The following is a 16,905-nucleotide window of genomic DNA, read 5'->3' as shown; positions in this document are numbered from 1 at the left end:
TCCCGCTCAGCCCCTGGCAGGTAAGATGCAGAGCAACCCCCAGCTGAGTGGGAGCCAAACCCACTCCTGGACCTGAGCACACACCCACCAAAAAAGGCAAGAGGATGACTCCCCCTTCATTGAAAGCCCCCAAGTGCTGTGAAATGCAGTTTCCCTGTGCTTTTGGTGCCATCTTCTGCTCTCCCCACCCAGTCTCCTTCTGCATTTATTGGAGGACTGAGGCAAGGGCCAAGATTCCGCTTTCTTACAACTGCCTACAGCACCCAGGATATGCCCATTTTACACAGTCCTCAGCACCCACTGCAAAAAAACAATTTTGGTGTAGAAATTACAATTCCCATTCATGTTTTCTCAGGCCAGGACCAGAGGGAAGAGAGCTTGGCATCCTGCTTTCTCAGTAACCTCCTGCCTGTGCTGACTCTGAAGCTGAACCCTGGCCCCAGCCCCTACCTCCACCCAGATCAGCTCCAAATCACTCACCATCTGTCTCTGCAGCACACACCCCATGTGCCTTCAAAAGCCCAGCCTCTGGGGACTGAGCACGAAGTGGGGCACTCTGACATAGGAAGGCAGCCAGCCCTGGCCAGATGCCAGAAAGCTGCCTAGGGAAAGCAGGAACCCAGCTGTCTGCCTGGGAGCCTGGGAGCCTCGTTCCCGAGGATATGTGGAACACAAGGGATGGACAGGATTGGGCTGAACAGACCCATCCCCAGTCACTGATGACTTTGAGAAAGACTAGTAAATCACAGCAGGAGACAGGAGCCCCTGGTAACCCTCCACTCTCTGCTAGGCTACCTACCCAACCATACCCTGGCTGACCTTGAACGGATTATGTAAGCTCCACTCCAGCTGAGGAATGAAAATCCAGCCCATACTGGAAGCTGGAAGGGTAGAGATAGTATATCATCCAGCATGGCCTGCATAACACTTACATAACCTCTGCCTGGGGGGGACACAGCTTCCTTGACTCATCAGTTGCCTGGCAGTGACGCTGCTCTGTTCCTAGCACCCCCAACACTCCCACAGTGCACACCTACCCCCAAATCATACCTTGAACTCAAAGCATCCCAGAGCCTGTCATGCCTAAATTTATCCAAAATATGTAAAAATCTATGTGTCAAAGATGACAAGCCCTGGCACGTAGCAGATATTCAATATAAATGCCTGTTTAATGCGTAAATGTGCAAGGAGCAAGAAAGTATTTTTTATAGTAGGAGGAAAAAAAATAGAAACTTAGTAACCAATAAGAGGGTCTAAGTAAATGACAATGTAGCCAAGCAGCAGGCTCTCCCTCTACAGGGAAGGTGTAGGGCGACCAGGGAGAGGGGGTGGAGAGACCCACATCCAGCACCCTCCACCCCCACTGTGGCCTAAGGGGAGTTCCACTAGGGCTGAGGAGACCCAGTGTCTTCAGAAGGGATCACTGCCACTTCTGACCTCAGGAAAAGGTGTGGACTTTATTCTAACAGCCTCAGGGAGCCACTTTAAAGTGAATGACACATTTGTGTTTGAGAGGCTCGCTCAACAAACTGGCAAAAACATATATGAAAACATCCACTGTTGGTGTGGAAAATGGTGAGTCCTGCTCACACCAAATGTTAAGTACTCTGTACAAGACAGTCCCTTTGGAGACAGCTGCTAGCCAGTGCCTAAGTGGGGATACGTTAACCTAGGGGCAATTCGACCACGAGGAACCCACCCCAGGCACCCAAAGACGGGTGCATGAGGGTGCTCAAGGCAGCATGATTGACAACACATAAGCCAAAAGCAATGTAAATGGCCAACAGGGAAACGAATGAATAAAATCAGAGGGCTTGCAAATGAAGGAGTATCACGTGGTAATCGAAAAGCATGAGATGGGTTTATGCTTGGTGGCAAAGAAAGCTATGTTTGATATGCAGCTGACCCTTGCACAACACAGATTTGAACAAATCTACTTTTATGTGGATTTTTTTCAACAAATACAGTGTAGTACTGTAAATGCATTTTTTCTTCCTTACAATTTTCTTAATATTTTTTCTCTAGCTTAGTCTACTGTATTAATATATATATAACATATAAAATATGTGTTAATTGACTATATATTACCTGTAAGGCTTCTGGTCAACAGTAGGCTATTAGTAGCTAAATCTGGGGGGAGTCAAAAGTCGTACAAGGATTTTCAACTGCATGGGGGGTAAGCACCCCGACCCCCATGCTGCTCAAGGGCCAGCTGTAGTTAAATGAAAAAAATAAGTCACAGGGGCGCCTGGGTGGCTCAGTGGAATAAGCCGCTGCCTTCCACTCAGGTCATGATCTCAGGGTCCTGGGATCGAGCCCCGCATCGGGCTCTCTGCTCCGCAGGGAGCCTGCTTCCTCCTCTCTCTCTGCCTGCCTCTCTGCCTACTTGTGATCTCTCTCTCTGTCAAATAAATAAATAAAATCTTAAAAAAAAAAAATAAGTCACAGACAATGTATAATTCCATGTTATTGGAGGAAAACCCTTTTACATACATGTTCATATGTTCACACATTTGCATATGATGGAAAAGCTGTAAGCCCATCTATAAGTTGTGTCTGCCTGGGAGCTGCTTGGAAAGGAAAAGGGGTTTAAGGAAGGAGTGGAGTTAAAATAGGATTTTCAACGTTTGTTCCACTTCATTATTTTAGTTGTTGGTATATACTGATAATTTTTTTTAGAACAGAAAACTAAAAAATCCAACCAAGGGGCGCCTTGGTGGCTCAGTGGGTTAAAGCCTCTGCCTTCAGCTCAGGTCGTGATCCCGGGGTCCTGTTATCAAGCCCCACATCGGGCTCTCTGCTCAGCGGGGAGCCTGCTTCCCTTCCTCTCTGCCTGCTTGTGATCTCTGTCAAATAAATAAAATCTTAAAAAAAAAAAAAATCCAACCAATGTCTGTGAAATTGAGCTATGCTGCCTTCACGATACTACAATAAACTACATTCTAAAAGGCAATTGCAGTGCAGGTACCAGAAGGAAAAGCCATGTGGAAAATTATCTATCCCGGGTCCAAGAACAGATTCAAACTACACTGAGATGGCAGGGTTAACAGGCAAGGCCTATCGGGGGCACATTCTACTCCCAGGTGACCACCTGGGGCTCAGGCCACCCTTATCAGGAGGCAGAAGTAAGACAGAATTCCCTAACTTTAGCGTACCTGAGAAAGGCCTGAGCTACCTGTTCCAAAGCCTCCTCCCCTCCCTCTCCGCCCTTCCCAGCCTAACGTAACAGGCAGCACAGTACTTTCGTGGCAGAGACATAAGGATCCAGGTACCCTCGGAGAGGGGACAACCGCTGCAGCAGCTGACACAGGGAACAGGGTAGCATTCAGCTCAGTCAGGAAAGTCTTCTGGGCAAGGTTAGTGTGTTGAGAGATACCATCTTCAAGGGCAAGGGTACAAGAGGGCTAGGACCTAAAGAGCTGGAGCCACCCTGCCATGGCATTTCCCAGCCCATCCAGGTGCCCAGGCAGCAGGGTCCAGTGACTTCTAGAAGGAGCTATGAGCCTGGTGGGGCTTCTACCAGCACCAGCCTCTACCAGCTGTGTAACTTTGGACAAGCCTTTGATAAACTTACATTCCCAGGGTCTCGTTTTGCACATTTGTAAATGGGGCTAACAATAGTGCCTTTCTACCAGAATTACTGCAAAGATGAAGTAAGGTAGGTAGGCAGGACATGTAGGAATGTCTGGCACACAGTGAGTGCTCCATAAACAGCAGTGCTAATCAGAATCCATTATTCTGCATATTCTCTTTTTTATATTTTATTTATTCATTTATCAGAGAGAGAGCGCGCGCACAAGCAGGGAGAACAGCAGGCAGAGGGAGAAGCAGACCCTCCTGAGCAAGGAGCCCAATGCAGGACTCCATCCCAAGACCCCAGGATCATGACCCGAGCTGAAAGCAGATGCACTTAACCAACTGAGCCACCCAGGTGTCCCCATTCTGGATAGTCTTTGTTTGCTCCTCAAGATCCACTTTCTACCCCCATCCTGTTCTATGCCCCAAGAGCTGATCGTTATGGACCGCTATCACAGGATGGTTGGTTTTTGCCAACAGGAGGCACCAGAAGAAGATGGGAGAGCGAGGCTGGGGTATTCATTCCCCAAGCTCCCTCCCTACTGCCCTCAGGTGGGCTCAGACTACTTCCCAAGACCACAGCTCCTGCCAAGGGACCCCGTCCAGGTTCCAAAGGACCCAGAGTAGGGGGTTGGAGGGACACACATCACTTGTCAGGTGCTCCACACCCTCCTCACACCTTTGCAAATGATCCTTTCATTATGCTTTCTTTGATTACCACACGGAAGTTTGCACCTGATCCCTGCAAGGACCCTGACCAACACAGCAATCACCTCCAGCACCATCACCATCCTGAATTTCTCTCAGGAAAGGAAAACTGCAGGAAAGTCTTTGGCTCTGCTGTTTCTCTTAACAGCATTAGAAGTGGTTTGTCTGAGCAGAACTAGGCCAGCTTATAGGAGGAGCATCAGAGCAGCCAGGGATTCGAATAAAAGCACCTCCCCCTAAGTCTGGGGACCAGGAAAAGCAAGTTCCCCAGTAGGCCAGCCCAGCTCTGAAAGCCAATATATTGGGCCAACACCATCAGAAGCCTCCACACACACCCCCATCTCACAAACACTTTCTCACGATAAAGGCAGCCTCTGGTTAGATCTACAGGGGGCTGGCAAAGCCAACGTCCTGCGCTCTGGTAGCAAGTCTTGTGTTCCCAGTGCAGCTGTCCTTCCCTCCCACTCCATGACAGTCTCACACTGGGCAGCCCAGCTTCCTAGGCAGTTGCTTCTATTTTAAAACACTCTGGGAGGTAGGCCACCACCAGCAAAGCCTTCCATAAGAAGCTTCAAGACAATGTAACTGACTTGGGGACACCCTGGTTGCCTCTCCACCCATCAAGGGAAGAAAGGCCTGGGCTGGCAGGCAACATGCCAATCTGAGTCACAGGTGCACCCAGGGCTCCTGCCTGGCCTCAGACTCCTCAAGTTCCCCAGAGCCTTGCTACCTGGCTTGACCCAGTGGGGTTAAAATAGACAGTGCTGGGGCGCTTGGGTGGCTCAATGGGTTAAGCCTCTGGCTTCGGCTCAGGTCATGATCTCAGAGACCTGGGATGGAGTCTCAGAGACCTGGGATGGAGTCTCAGAGACCTGGGATGGAGCCTCACATCGGGCTCTCTTCTCAGCAGGGAGCCTGCTTCCCCCTCTCTCTCTGCCTGCCTCTCTGCCTACTTGTGATCTCTCGCACTGTCAAATAAATAAATAAAACCTTTAAAATATATATATATATATATATATATATATATATATATACAGTGCTTGGGCAGGTAGATTTGGGAGTCAAGCAGCCCTGAGTTCCAGTATCACTCCACAACTCTCTAGATACGTAACCTGGGCAAGACAAGTCTGACTTTTCTTCAGCTCTAGTATGGGGAAGGAGTACCTGTCTCGGCACCTCCGTGAGAAATGAATTAGATTATTAACATAAAACACTTACTACAGTAAATGGTACCTGGGAGGTATGCAACAGCCACACATAGTGTTTTGTTAGAGGTTTGCATTTTATAGATTTCCTAGTATAATTACAGGTGCTATGCAAGTTATCAAAAGGTCGCCCTCAACCACAGGGTCCAAAGTCCTCCCTGACCACAGGGTTCAAAGTCCTCCCTGACGACAGTGAGGTACTATTTAGCTGAATATTCTCCACCTAGGTCCTAGAATGCCTCCTACCTCATTGCAGGAAAAACCAACCTTTCTCCTAATACGCCCAGGGTCATCGTCTTTGCAACAACTAGGGGTGACTCCACGGACTGCAATCCGCTGACAGCAAGCTAGCCTACACCCAGCCATACACAGGTTCACTCGGATCAGTATGAAAGAACACTCCCCTGCTGGATAGCAGATTCTACCTTTCACATCTATTAGCTCCTCACAGGGGCCCTTGGGTGTTGCAACCTCAGTGTGAATCTGCCAGCCCTGGTTCCAACTCTGTGCTCAAGCCTCCTGACCCACCAAAAGGAAGCAACGGTACCTCTCTCCCAAGGCCTGTAGGATGGTGGATTCAATGTCACAGAACATATGTGAAGCCCCTGGGAGGGTGCTGAGCAGGGTCTCTAGTAAGAACAACTGTTTTGAGGATGATGATCACACAGTGAAGAAACTGAGGAATAAGACAGTGACCTGACCTGTACTAGATCGAATGGCTCATGTCAGAGCCAAGTTGTGAACGCAATCTGCTCTCCAAGCCTCTCTCCAGCACAGTTCTGGGTAAAGGGCATGGATACCCAATCACCCACACCCCCTGAAGGCAAGTAGTCAAAAGGAGGAAGGTGCCCAGGCCCAGCAGAGGATCCCACTGGTCACATTCCCTCAGTGGCTACCAGAGGAATCTGGAGGAACTCCAAGGCCACAGACCCTCTGAGAGCCCTGAGGGGCTACCTGCAGGCTTGGGCTGGCTCTCAACCATACACAGGCTTCTCTCAGTCACCACCAACAAAGACGTCAGGCCATGAGAAATTCCACCAAGGACAAAGTGAACTGCAGTGCCTTGGGAGCATCTTACTGGTAAGCATGGGGGGTCAATGTCCCTCCTTACCACCAGCTTGAAGGGTACTGCCCACATCTGCCTAGTGCCCATCAGGACCAGCAGCCCACAGGCAACTCCTTACTATATGATATCCCTAAGCCACTGTGTTTGTCTACAGATAGCTCCTGCTTATAGCATAGAATACAGAAATAACTAAGTAACCAGGGGCGCCTGGGTGGCTCAGTGGGTTAAAGCCTCTACCTTTGGCTCAGGTCATGGTCCCAGGGTCCTGGGATCGAGCCCCACATTGGGCTCTCTGCTCAGTGGGGAGCCTGCTTCCTCCTCTCTCTCTCTGCCTGCCTCTCTGCCTACTTGTGATCTCTGTCAAATAAATAAGTAAAATCTTTAAAAAAAAAAAAAAAAAAAAAAAAACTAAGTAACCAACTGAGAGCAGGGTTGAGCATTTTACTCTGGACAACTCCAGCAGAAGTTACCAACCCACCCACCAACAGAAAGGGGGCAAAGCAAGGTCCCTGGGTGACTCAGTGGGTTAAGCCTCTGCCTTCGACTCAAGTCATGATCTCAGGGTCCTGGGATCAAGCTCCGCATCAGTCTATCTGCTCCTCTATCTGCTCCGCAGGGAGCCTGCTTCCCCCTCTGTCTCTTTGTCTGCCTTTCTGCCTACTTGTGATCTCTCCCTCTGTCGAATAAATAAAATCTTAAAAAAAAAAAAAAAGAAAGAAAGAAAGAAAGAATGAAAGAAAGGGGGCAAAGCAACCAGGCCCAAAACCTTAGGAGAATCCATTCACCCAGGTCACCCTCCCCTGCAGGCCCAGAAACACCGGTTCTACAGGTTTCCCACAGGCCATGAAAAGTCACAGAATGAAGGTAACATGTTTAAAACAGTTATTTCAAATTAAGAAACAGTTTCACCTCTCAGCACTCTAGGGCTGTACATTCCACTGTAGCTCTTGAAACACGTGTGACCCTGCTAAGCAAGGCTATTTTCTAGAACTGAACGAGATGTGCATGTCCCTTAGAAAAGTTGTCCAAGATCAAGGTCAGGGCCTGCAGCCACAACATATGCCCATTCAATAATTTCAGAAATACTTAATGAGCACCTACTATAAGCCATGTGCTGTAATGCTAAAAACTATCCTATCAGGAAGGGTGAGCTGCCTCTCAAGAGCGCATCTACCCCCATCATCTCTTCTCAAGTCTATGATGCGCCAAGTGGCACCACCCCAGGCACTGAAAACGAAGCTGCATAGGGCTTAAGCCGAACCCTGTAGAACTCGCTCCAGAGCCGGGGTGGAGAAACAAGGCTAGTCCTGGGCAGTCTGCCCCCGCCTTGCCAACTGAGTATTAGGCAAAGGAGGGGTCCATTCTCTATCTCTCCACAGAAGTGAGGCTGGTCAAGGGCTAGGCTTCCCTCAGCTCTGCACCCACATGCAACTTCCTGCTTCAGCCTGACCTTGTCTGTCTATAAACTTACAGGATTTTTCATGAATTATCCTGAAAGTTACTCAATGCCTGGCACACAAATGCTTAGTAATAATGTTTAAAATAACGGGGTCTGGTTATGTTTACTGAACCCTTTCCAGAACACCACGTGGAGTTAATATGGTCTGCAGAGGATGGGATAAATCCTCCCTAAAAACCTCAAGGCTGTGAAGCCTCAAGGGTCTATCTAAGGCCCTGCGCTAAGCAACTCATTTCATTCTTCCCCAAAACCCAACGAAGGAGAGCTATAATTGCTCCTATGCCACAGATGAGAAAACCCAGGCTTGGTATCGTCCCGGCTGCGTGACCTTGGACCAGTCACTAGGACTGCAGCTCTGAAATCCAAGGGCCCTGAACCATTTTCGTGAAAGCACCGCCGCACTCGGTTAATGAATGAATCCCTCCTAAGGCCCAGGAGGCCACAACCGCTCCCCGCGGGGCGTCCTCTCCCGAGGCCTAGCCTATTGCCCAGGCTCCAGCGGCCTAAGTCGACTCTCAGCCTCCGGTTCCGCCCCGTAAGGAGCTGGCACGGGCAGACATGTGCCGGACGCCAGCTTCTCTGGGCGTGGACCAGACACGCCGGACACGGCGTGTGGGGCTGGGAGCGAAGGGCCACGGTCGCCACAGGAACTCATCCCCGCCGCGACAGCATGGCCCGCACAGGTCCGTGGGCCGAGCCGGGCGAGCGTGGGTGGCAGGCGGTCCCCCTCCCGACCCGCGCTGGCGGGATCCAGGGCCAGAGGGCGCCGCCGGGAAAGGTCACCTAGACCTGGAGCGGGCCTGGCCTTCCCGCGGGTGCCCGTGCCCTTCCGCCCGCAGGTCCCCGCAGGCTCCAGTCCCAGCCGCAGGCGCCCCCGGACGTCAGGCCTCCCGCTCCCTTGCCCGGGCCCGCTTGCCTCCGGCCCGCGCGGCCTGCTGTGCCCGCCGCGGACCGGCCCGCGCCGGGCGCCCCGGCTCCCTCCCTGGGGCCTGGCCCTCGGCCCCTCGCCCACGCCCGCTCCTCCCCCCACCGCCTCCGCGTCAGCTCCCCCGGGCCAGGCCCGCGACCCCGGGCGCCCGCAAAGCGCGGGCCGCTCTCCGAGGCGCCTACCTCAGCGGCGGCGGCGGCAGGCTCAGCGGCGGCTACCGCGGGGGCTGCAGTGAGAGGAACGAAGCGAGCGGGCCGAGGGCGGGACTGCGCGGATAGCGGCGGCGCGGACCCGCCCCGACCCTGCGCGCCCGGACCGGCGAGCTCCGCCCCTGAGCCCGCCCCAGACACCGCCCAGGCCTGGGCCTGGGTCCCCAGCCCCTGCGGGCTCGCGCCCTTACCTTCCTGCGCCTTCAGGACCCGCCACGGATGCGTGTGCGCACGGGGTATGCGGGCACGCGTGAGAGCTGCGTGCGCCCGGGCACGGGAATGAGGCGGCGTGAGGGCTGACGTGCGCAAGATGTGTGCGTGCGCGGGGACACGCGTGCCGGCCGCCCATGCGGGCCCGTCTCGGCTGGAACTCCGCGGGGTTGAAGCCTGCACGGAGGGAGGAGGGTCTTCCGGTTCGCTAAGCCGTGGCGGGAGGGGCGGACCTGCGCCGAAAGGAGACGCGCGGGATCCTGGGCCCACATCCCGACCTTGGGGCTGGGAGACAATCGCTCCCCCCGGGAAATGATGCGGCGATGCTGGACCAGCGTCTAGCCCGGGTGGCCTCCGTGACCCCCGGGACCCCTACCCTGGCAAAAGCCCGCAGGGGTGTTCAATCGGCCTCCTGGGGGCAGTTCCAGGCCCGGCTGGGGACCTGGGCGCCCGAGGCGGCGGCGATACGGAGGAGCGGCCACGACTTCGTTCCGCCGCTCCCGGCTCCCGGCTCCCGGCTCTCGGCTCCGGAGGATTGTCTCCGCGCCCCTGACCCCAGGCTCTCCGAGACCTGCGGCGGCCGAGGGCGAAGCGCTGAGAAAACTCTCCTGTGCGCCGAGTTCGCACTCCAGATTAGCAGACACTTTTTCCCTGAAACGAAACTGCTAGTAGCCATTTTCAGAGCATTTTGAGAAGTGAAAAAAGTAAATTGCGTTTGGCCAGAATGTCTCCTGCTGAGTCTCACAGCGCGCAGATGTCATGCAGGTTCTGGCCAGCCGAAGGCCCCTCCGGGGAGGGGATCAGCATCCAGCAGGGGCCTGCCTCCCGCCGAGCTCCGGTGGAGTGTGGTGGCTCCCTGCTAGGCCTGAGCGGGTGGTCTCCTTCACCAAGAATTTGAAGATTCCGCGCGTCTTTCGCCTCAACCAACAAACGTTCTCCAAGGCTTGAGGCGTCTGGGGCCCGGGTGGAGGAGGCGCCGGGTTATGAAATCGGGGCACTTGTTCACAGCCAGCTGTGGCACAAATTCAAGGAGTAAGCAAGTGGGGCGTGGGCAGACGCGGTCAGGACAGGCTTCTGGAAAGAGATGGCAGCTTAAATGGGAAAGGGCAACTGGGGTTCCAGTAGGCGTGTGATGTTGAGGAAGAAGGGCACTAGGTTATGGGTAGGGGTGGTGACGAGGTGTACTGGGCTCTATAGAGGGCTGAAGTCTGATTGGAATTGTGAGCAAGCACAGCTAAACCTCTTGAGGTTCTGGAGCATGGAGGACGGATGCTCGCCCTCTCCGCAGGCCGTAAGCGGCTCCATGGCTGACTGGGGGACTCAGAGCTTCCTCATCTCCACTTTGCACACAAGGGCCCCGGCACACTCCTGGAGAGAGTGAGGCAAGGAAAGCCACTGGTCACCATGAGTGCAGTTCAGCAGACTTTGGGAGGACAGGACCTCAGGGAGGCAGGGCAGAACCAGGTGGCTCTACGGGAACATGGGGCTCTGAAACCCTCGCATGAGCGAGGAGCAGATTCTTCACCCTGTGCCAGTAAAATATAGGTGTGATGCCCAGACCAACTGTACGAGGGGCTCCCTCCTCTGCACCACTCCTTGCCAAACCCTCTTTGAGGATGCTGAGCATGGGAAGAGTTCCCTTTGCCCCACCTGCTCTGGGTTCCTTCTGGGGCTCCCCTAGGTGCTGCTTTCAGATTAATCACCGGTGAGTTCCCTTTGACTCACTGGTTGTGTGACCCTGGGCAACAGGACTAACCGCTCAGCTTCAACTTAAGAGGGCTGTGGCAAGTTTAAAACGGAAGGCAATGCAAGTAAGTGCTCAGAAAACGGTGAAGAACCCTGGTGGGACATGGGATCCTCAGACCCTAGTGTTGACTTATCCCCACCACAGCCCCCAGCGAACAACTGAATAAGGCCTCCTGCCTTGCCAGGCTTAGCACCCCCTCCCCAGCCCCACCTTCACTCTGTCTACCAGGGCGGGGGGCGGGCCCCTGATTCAAGACCAGCCAATCAGGTCCTCTCTTGTAATTATGAACCAACAAACCGAGATCAGGTATAACCCCTTTTCTTTAGAGGGAATGACCCTTTTCCCCCTTCTGTCAGTCCTCAAGCTTTGATGGAACTGACTCAATCGGCTACCGCGGGATGGACCAATGCCCCATGCAGACTTCCAGGGGCTTTTAAAATAAAGATTTGCCCTAAGAATGAAGCCAACCAACGAAAGAGAGACGGAGACCAGATCCTGGGAACATCGCAAGATAAACACAGTAAAAAAATTTCTCCTGCGTATCCAAAACGATGAGGTTCCTAGGTTTAAAGCAGTTCCAAGAAGTTTCAACATCATAACCATGATTTTTTAAAAATTATATATACAGACACACGGAGAGAAATACCGTAAGGAAATTTATTTAGTATTAGTAGTGAAAGTTGTGTTTCAATTTACGGGACTTTGTGATTCTTTTTTTTTTTTTCTTTCTTTCTTTAATTTATTTGACAGACAGAGATCACAAGTAGTCAGGGAGGCAGTGGGGAGGGAAGCATGCTCCCCGCTGAGCAGAGAGCCTGATGTGGGGCTCAATCCCAGGACCCTGGGATCACGACCCGAGCCAAAGGCAGAGGCTTTAACCCACTGAGCCACCCAGACGCTCTGAGACTTTGTGATTCTTGACTGTGAGTCGTGAGTTTGAGCCCCACGTTGGGTAGAAAGATTATTAAAAAATAAATATATAAATAAACAAACTTTTTTTTTTAAAGATTTTATTTATTTATTTGACAGAGAGAGATTACAAGTAGGCAGAGAGGCAGGCAGAGAGAGTGAGAGGGAAGCAGGCTCCCTGCCGAGCAGAGAGCCCGATGCGGGACTCGATCCCAGGACCCTGAGATCATGACCTGAGCCGAAGGCAGCGACCCAAACCACTGAGCCACCCAGGCGCCCCTAAATAAACAAACTTTAAAACAATCAATTTATGGGGGCACCTGGGTGGCATTGAAACTTTCATGCACTGCTCAAAGGTCTGGGATTTGAGGGAGAATTTCCCAATTTCTGCACCATGGCCTCTGCTAACAGGCAAAACATTATTTGAAAAGCGGGTGAGGTCAGATGGAGTTAAAATGGCCTGGTTTGGGGCGCCTGAGTGGCTCAGTGGGTTAAAGCCTCTGCCTTCGGCTCGGGTCATGATCCCGGGGTCCTGGGATCGAGCCTCACATCGGGCTCTCTGCTCGGCGGGGAGCCTGCTTCCCTTCCTCTTTCTCTGCCTGCCTCTCTGCCTACTTGTGATCTCTGTCTGTCAAATAAATAAATAAAATCTTTAAAAAAAAAAAAATGGCCTGGTTTCCAGTACCAAGCCTGTAGGGCTGCCCCAAGGGGGCTTGCTTCCAGACAGTCTGTCCAAGTTTGTCATGTCAGGTCCTGGGGCTTACACACACCACAAGCAGGGGGCTTCGGGGGGATGGGTGGAGCTAAGATCCCATCCAGATGGGGCTCATGAAACCTTGGGTCCTTACAGGGTTGTGTCAGCCCCAAGGAAGCAATTATGTTTCTGCTTCCAGGTGCCTTTTCCTAATCTGTGTGGAGGCATCACGTGGCAGCTGGGGCACACGTGCCCCTACACCAGGCACGCTCTTCCCCCTGTCTTTCCCAAAGCTGCTTCCTTTCTCATTCTCAGCTAACACGGAACCTCCTCAAAGCTGCCTTTTCCTGCCGTGCAATCTAAAGCAGTTTCTTTTCCCCACTCTGTACTTACTCTGAAATCAACCCTTTGTTTCTTTAATAGCTTGGAACTCACTTTAAAATTCTTTCACAGTCGGTTTGCTCTTGATTCTCCTATCTCCTCAGAATGCTGTTCCCATCACAGGTGTTTGGTAAGACATCTAAATAGACAGTGAGTGATGCACAGTGCAAAGACAGGTGACCCACCTGGAGTGGCTCACTCCTCCCTCTGGGCAGGTGGCACACTCTGGGGACAGTTGTTCTCAGTCCTCCTGGCCAGACAGCTAGGAATTGTGCCCATGGGTTGTCAATCATCTAGGAAGAATGGCCTAGAAGACTTGCTGTGGGCAGGGGGGGCTGTTTAATCTCTCTGCATGATAAAGAATGTAACCTCACCTCATTCTAAGAGAGGTCTGGAACTGGCCCTTAGCTTCTGGAATCTGGAACTGGCCCTTAGCTTCTGGAAAATAATATCTGAGCCCTTGCAAGGTCATGAAAGATAGTATCTTCGTTTAGGATGAGGGCTAGCCACACAGGATAAGCTAACAATGTGATTTAGGGTGGGGGCTTTGAGTCACACAGTAGCAGCTGGACCTCCAGAGGGACTGGAAGCTGATGTCAGCTACGTGGAAAATTGACTATGGAGCCCCAGTAAATCTCTGGTCCCCCGGGCTTGAGTGCACTTCCCGAGTTGGCAATATTCCAGAACCATAACCGTGAGTATAAAAGCCCTCAGTAAGTTCTGCAAGTCCTTCTAGTACATTATTACATGTAAAGGTGATCTTGGAGACCCTGAAACTTGTAATTGGTGGCGGGGGAATAGTTCTGTGGACTGTACTCCCTCTCATGTAGCCCTTCCCCTAAGCCAACCCCCACTTCCAGTCACAAACACCCAGACACACATACACTCTGTGGGAAGAGGACTGGCTTCTCCTGATTTCTCCTGGCTGACCAAGGTCTGCTCTCTGACCCAGCATCTGCCCTAGCTGAGACCACAGTGCCTGCTGGTTCTTCTTCCCCAAGGCCCTCCAAGGGACTCCAAGAGAGTAGTTGCTTCTTCTCTGGCCCCACCAACAGTGACTCCCCCTCTGTTCTGGCTGGTGGGTGGGACCTTCTGGCTGATGGGGGTAGTGACAGGTGGGCAGGCAACAAATCAGCAGCCAGGTTGGCTACTGAGCCAAAGAGTTCCTGCCATTACCACCCCCCCTCCCAGTCTCTTGTGCCCTGACACCCCCCCCCCCCCATGACCTACGGTAGTCTTTGCTGGAGGAAACATTGTGGGGGTTGGGCTGACCATCAGGGTTTTCTTTGCAAATGCCATAGCTTTCCTTTTTAAATTTTTTTGGTAAAGATTTTATTTATTTACCTGACAGAGAGAGAGAGCACAAGCAGGAGGAGCAGCAGAGGGAGAGAGGGAGAAGCAGGCTGTCCACCAAGCAGGGAGGCCGACACGGGACTCGACCCCAGGACCCCGGGACCATGACCTAAGCCAAAGTCAGACACTTAACGGACTGAGCCATCCATGTGCCCCTGCCATAGCTTTCCTAAAACTAGTTAGGTCTCTCCTTCCTCTAATGCCCACCATCTCCCCCAGCTGCCCAGGTGGAGACCACGGAGCCAGAGACAAAGACAGCCCTTCCTGCCAGCGCCAGCACAGCCCAAGGGAGCAGCAGCCTCAGATGCCTCTTGAGGTTCAGAAGTTTCAGGTTCAAATCTAAACTTAGCAGCCCTGCTGCCGTGGCATTACAAAACAAGTTCTTCGTGACTCTTACTTAAGCAGATTAAGCCCTTTCATCCCTCCTTTCCCTCCCCAGTTCCTCCTCAACCCTGGGGAAATACTGGCTTCCCATTAACTAACTGTACCAAGGACCCTACTCCTCTTTCTCTAAGCTCCAGATACAAACCTCCTAATTCCACCCCTGTAAATCTGCAGAAGAAGAAACCCAGTTTTGCTTCCTTTCTGTCTGCTGTGGTTTAAGCATGGTCCTGTCCAACCACAGGGGATTGGACCATATGATCTCTCCATGACCCTGAGCAATCAGGTTCCTCAGAAGGGAAGGAAACACGCCTTATTTTCCAGAGATTATGGAATAGACTGCTGGTTTACAAAGCCTTCTGAGAGAAACAAATAAATACACCTACCAAAGACTTAATAGACACAGGTGGTTTACAGGAAAACCTAGCCCCCAGAAACACAAACTCAGAACACAGAAAAGGAAAGCAATGTTTCTGAAACTGTGGTTCACATGAGAATTACCTGGAGGATGACTGGTACAAGCAGGTGGTGGGGTCTCCCCACTCAAGGTGCTCCATTAGTATTTTGGGGGTGGGGCCCCCACCTGCATTTTTCAGAAGTACCCCTGATGGTCCTCAGAGAAATGCTGTGACCTTACATAGCCTCACAGTGAGAAATTTGGGATGTGGCTGCTCCAAAGAGGGGGTTAGAATGGCAATTCAGAACATTTAAAAAAAATTTTTTAAAAATTTATGTATTAGCAAGAGAGGGAGAGAGGGGGGAAAGAGAGAGAGCAAGAGAGGAGCAGAGGCAGAAGGACAAGCAGATTCCTCACTGAGCACAGAGCAGGACATGGGCTCCACCCCAGGACTGTGAAAACATGATCAAGCTGAAATCAATAGTCCGTTGTTAAACCAAATGAGACCCCTCAGAATATATTTATTTACAGCACTCTTCTTCAAGATTTGGCATCTGGGTGTTATAAAGTGGGATGATTCCCTAGGAAGATGCCTCACTTTTTGCCCTGCAGCCTGTCCCTCCACTCAGACTTCATTCATCCAGCCGAAATTCATTATGGGTTCCTATTTTCCAGACACTGCCCTAAGAAGTAGCAGTGTAAAATAATGGTGGGTATTTCTTTGTGGAAAAGAAAGACTTTGCTCAAATCACCATACAAATCTACGTGTAATGATGAACTTTGGTAAATGCTATGGAAGAAAGTTTCTCTGGAACATTCATTCATTCAACAAATATATACTGAGTTCCTACAATGGGACAAGTGCTCTTAGAGATACTGAGGACTTAACAATGAACTAAACAAACATAGTCCTTCCTCTCTTGCGGTTTACTGTGCAGTGGGCAAGACTAAAAGCTAACCACTAAGTATGAACTATAATGTCAAGTGCTGATAAATGTCCAGTAGAAAATTAAGGCAGTGTAAGGGTAGCAGCAATGAAGGGAGGGTCTACTCAGGACAGTCAGGGAGAGCCTGACAGGAGGCTTTTTAGCAGAAATGAAGTGAGTAAGTGAATCTTTAATGGAGAATGGTGGTCTGCAAAAATGGCGGCCAGTTCTTCCCAACCATCAAGAGTCTCTCACCAAGAGTTGGAGTCTATTTCCCTTCCTATAAAAACTTGGCTGGCCTTGGGTCCTCCTCTGATCAGCAGAATGTGCTGGAAGGAACAGTGTGCCAGTTCTAAGCCTAGGCTTTAGAGGCCAAGGAACTTCCCTTCTTTGTCTTTTGTATCCCCAGTCCCCCAGACACATTCAACGTTCCCTGCAGGAGAGAGACGCCGGGCTACATCCCCACCCCCATCCTCAGCTCCAGGTAGCAGATATGTGAGTGTAGCCATCTAGAACTTTCCAACCCTGGCCAAGCTTCCAGCTCAATGCAGCCACAAGTGTCTGACTTCAGGCAATACTGCACGGAATAGAAGAGTCCAGCAAAGCTACTGCACTGGCCTAGGCTTGGGATGAGGGAGGCTCAGACAATGGTGAAAATAGCAGTGGAGGTGGGAGGGTAGATGAAGTAAAATAGACTCACAGAGGAAGCAAAGCCTGTAGGACTCACTGATGGAGGTGATGTTTCTGGCTGTGTAA

General features: G+C 51.7%; 1 protein-coding gene across 2 annotated transcripts in view; it reads right to left on the bottom strand.

Annotated features, from left to right (window-relative positions):
- VDAC1 (voltage dependent anion channel 1) overlaps positions 1-9,520 on the bottom strand; it is a 29,635-nt gene extending 20,115 nt beyond the window's left edge. The window contains exon 1 of one of the 2 annotated variants that reach the window (XM_046000652.1): positions 9,343-9,520. The gene's annotated coding sequence lies outside the window, so the exon portion shown is untranslated. Of the gene's footprint in view, positions 1-9,124; positions 9,248-9,342 lie in introns of those variants that run through there. The other variant, XM_046000654.1, reaches the window with a different exon arrangement.
- Positions 9,521-16,905: the final 7,385 nt, after the last annotated feature.

This window comes from Meles meles, chromosome 3 (genome assembly GCF_922984935.1).
Source record: "Meles meles chromosome 3, mMelMel3.1 paternal haplotype, whole genome shotgun sequence".
In the NCBI taxonomy this organism is placed as follows: Eukaryota; Metazoa; Chordata; class Mammalia; order Carnivora; family Mustelidae; genus Meles; species Meles meles.
This window is presented reverse-complemented; position numbering and strand designations above follow the sequence as displayed.